The sequence below is a fragment of the Pyxicephalus adspersus genome, chromosome 4 (assembly GCF_032062135.1).
Source record: "Pyxicephalus adspersus chromosome 4, UCB_Pads_2.0, whole genome shotgun sequence".
Classification (NCBI taxonomy): domain Eukaryota; kingdom Metazoa; phylum Chordata; class Amphibia; order Anura; family Pyxicephalidae; genus Pyxicephalus; species Pyxicephalus adspersus.
Window position 1 is genome coordinate 98,369,918 of NC_092861.1, and position 4,340 is coordinate 98,374,257.

The window sequence follows — 4,340 nt, forward strand, 5'->3', positions numbered from 1 at the left end:
ATATATATATATATATATATATATATATATATACAGATACTGGAAAGAAGGTATGTATATTTTCTATGTGTTGTTTAATATTACATCCCTGCCTATTACTTTGTCCATTAGGTTTTGTCTATCAGTAGGCTGCTCCTTTTACTCGCAAAGATAAGTTTGATTTCATGCATGTTTCTCACTGTTCACTCTTGGATTGCAGAGGTTTATCAGGGTTTATCTTTTGAATATTAAGTTTAGTGTATTTTATATTATGTAAGTCTAGGGGTCACTATCTCTATCACAGAGTTTTGACATGTTCATTTCTCATTATTGTCCTATTAAAATTATGTATATGTTGAATATGTAACATTTACACATTTTTTAATAATGACAAGTAAAATAGAGAGTAAAGTATATTTTTTATTATTATTTTTTGTCTTTTATGGTATCTTTTTATATCAGTCATTTGTTGTATTTTTTATATTAAAAATTAATATATTTTAAAATTACTAAATTATGTAACATGGGAAGGCTGATTCATCAAGCAAAATCAGAAGCTCACTCGCGCATTCGTATTCGCGCTCCAAAATCGGAAGCCTTCGATGAATTTTTTAACCCCCCTAGCAGTAATCCCGAGCGTGACTCGGGGTGGAAAAAACTAGCAAAAAGCGGTAACCCCGAGTCACACTCGGGGTAACTTTGGGGGTCCCCCTTACCTTAGCCCCGCACTCGGACGATCCCGCTGTGATGCTGGGGCGCTCCTCCGCTAGCGGGAAATTTAAAATCAGATTACTAAGTAATCTGCTTTTAAATGCCGCCCCGGGTCTCCGCCACCCTGCTGCACGCATCTGCAGTTAGATGCTATGCACCATGCAGGATTTCTGCATGGTGCATTGCATCTAACTGCAGATGTGATCACCAATAGTAAATTCCGGGGATTTCCTGTTGGCATCACCCCCGGAATCTACTGCAGCTGCTCACATCACCCGGAGATCAGCCTCCGGGTGATGCGAGCAGCTTCAGCAAAGTGAGCGGGCGGGACATCCCCACCGCATCACCCGGCAAGATGTGTGACATCTTCCAGGTGATACGATGGATTATGGGGGCGGGAAATTTTTTTTTACAGTAAAAAACAAAAAAAAAGTACAAATACATATTGTAGTGCACCAAGCATCATTGCCCAGTGCCCTGATTTACATTTTGCCCCTATTAGTCCTGACCTTGATCTGACCTTTTGATGACTTATAAATCACTTCCTGAATGTATAATTTCATCACTTTGTCTTTGACCTTGATTGTTCCTGACTGATTGCTAGAGACCGTATGGCATCCACAAGGCATCTCACCAGCGCAAGCACTGTTTTGGAGGAGTTTGAAAGCAGCAATAGCGATTTGGAGTCCCTTGTGGAATCGAGCAATAGTGATTCACCAGGAAATTTGTCATCGGACAGCGAAAGTGAACTGAGCGACAATTCTGAACCCGAGGTCAGTGCTGTGCGCACATGGTGTCCTATTGACCTTGATGTGAACCAGGAAGCACCGCCAAGATTTCCATTCACCAGGGATTCCACCTGGGATGAAAATTGAGGCTGAATGTGACGACCCCCCTGGCATACCAGAAGTTGTTTTTGACCGATGAAGTTATTGAAAAAATTGTTGCAAAGACAAACAGGTAAGCCGCTCTTGTGTTTGCTAACTTTTGCTAATTTTTTTTTTTATGCAAACATGCTGCTTTGTGTTTGCTAACTTTTTGAAATTTTTGGTCATTTTTTTTATGGAAACATGTATGCTGCTTTCTGTTTGCTAACCTTTAACATTTTTTGGCCAACATGTATGCTGCTTTGTGCTAACTTTTTAACATTTTTGAAATTTTTTGCCATTTTTTTATGCAAGCATGTATGCTGCTCTGTGTTTGCTAACTTTTTTAAAAAAAATGTATGCCAACATGTATGCTGCTCTGTGTTTGCTAACATTTTACTTGCAACCTTCACACTATAAAAGCACAAATCCTAAAATACATTTTTTATTTTGTTTTATGCAGGTACGCTGGACAACAACAAGGTGCTCCACACCTGAGGTTTGCAAGAAGCAAAAAGTGGGAACCTGTGACCAAGGATGACATTTGGATGTTTTTGGGCTTGGAGATCCTGCAGGGAGTTGGGCAAACCCATGCAGGCGTGGTAGTGGTCCAAGAATAAAATGATTGCCACTCAAATCTTTGGCACAGTCGTGCCAGAATATCGCTTTTCCCTCATCATGAAGTACCTGCACTTCGCAAACAATGAAGAATTTGATGAGACTACCCATCCTGCACCAAAACTGAAGAAAATTTGGGAAGTGTCTCAGATGATTCTACAAAATTTCCAACAAACCTATGTGCCAGAAAGAGATGTCAGCATTGATGAAAGTCTAATGGCTTACAAGGAGAGGCTCAGCTGGGTGCAGTACATTGGGCCTAATTTATCAATGAAATCCGCGCTCGCTGGTCGCGCGTATTTTCGCGCCGTTATATCGAGCCGGTTTACCGCGGGCTGGAGTATATGCGGGCTGGAGTATATGCGGGCTGGAGTATATGCGGTTTACCGCGGGCATATGCGCTCGTTCAGTCACATCTCACTGCCAAGCCGGATGCTTGCCTTCATAACAAAATGGGCAATAGGGGTCGCGGATACAGCCATTATGGATTGGCAACATCTTCAGTGCTATCCCTCATTGAGCCATTGCTAGATCAGGGCTATTGTGTCATAACTGACAAATTCTACACATCTCCTGAGCTTTATGACTTCCTTCTGCAACACAGAACAGATGCCTATGGTACCGTTAGGGCTAACCGGCACAACCTGACATCACTGTTTGCAAAAGGGAAGCTAAAGACAGGAGAAATTGTTGCCTGGCAGAAAGGAAAGATGATGGCCCTGACATGGCGTGACAAGAAAGATGTGTGCCTGATGAGTACTGTCCATGATGCCTCCACCCTTCTGGTACACACAAAACGTGGGAAACGTGGGAAGAAGTGATGAAGCCACAGGTGGTGATTGACAACATAGGAGGTGTCGACCTCCTAGGAGCTGACCAAGCCATGACATTCTACCCAGCGATGAGGAAACAGCAAAGGAAGTACTACAAGTACTAGTTGAGCAGTGCCTATGGAATGCCTACGTTCTGTACAAGAAAAATAGTCAGAGGCATGTGAATCATTCAGACTTCATTTTGCTAGTTTCCGAATCCATAGTCAAGAACCACCAACACCATCAGTGGCTATGGATATAGCTGGACGTTGTGCTTTCACTGTTGTCAACCCAGAACGCCTAACCGGTCGTCACTTCACTGAATACATCCCACCAACTCAGAAAAAGGAGGCACCTACAAGGATGTGCGTGGTTTGCTGCTCAAAGACCGATGACAGAGGAAGGAAGAAACGCAAGGAAACCAGGTTCTACTGTCCTGACTGTGATGTTGGACTTTGTGCAGCACCCTGCTTCAAAATCTACCACACCTGGGATGGCTACTAAAAATTAAAATATTTTGTTTTTTTCCAAAATCTGCATTTGACTTATATATTATTATTTATCAATAACATTCCACCCTTGTTTGTAAAATTTCAGTAATAAGTTTTTGATAAAATATTTTTTTTGATAAATTACATTGTTGTGGTCTATTATTTCATTATTATTATTATTTATAATTATGATTTATAATTATGTATTATATTATAATTTATGATTATAATATAATAAATAAATATAATTATTATACCCGGCAGTTAATCCTAAGAATTACAGGCCCACAATATAAACAAAAATTTCTATGCCAAAAAAATAGGATCACTTTTTGCATCAAAAAACTGACAGAATTAGAACGCTAGGGGGTTAACTAAATTTCAGGCGCAAGCGTTTTCGTGAGGAAGTTATTGACCAAAATCATTTGAGCTGCTGGAGCCGCGCATCCCCGGCAGTTTGACACTGGCAAGCTTGCATTAAAAGTCACTGTTCCCCTAAAAAATACATTTTTCTAATGGCACTCATCTTTCACTTAGACCTATATAAAAATGTTTGGCCTGTTCAAATGTTTTAAACATTTATATTAGCTGAGAGATAAGCATATTTTTACATGACCTAATATTTTCAGGATTAGAAAGAGTTAACTGATTTCAGCTCTTTACACAGGTGCCTACCTAAACGCATCCAATGCCAGACCCGCTGATCCGCCTGGAAAGAAATTCCAGCGGGCTCTGGCGGACAAAAGTCAATGGCAAAAAAACTCTGGCGATGTCAATGTCAATGCTATGTTATTGTGTTTGTGGCCATATTGTTTTATTTGAATAATGTGTCTATATATTACCACCTTTAAAGGTTTGTCCTG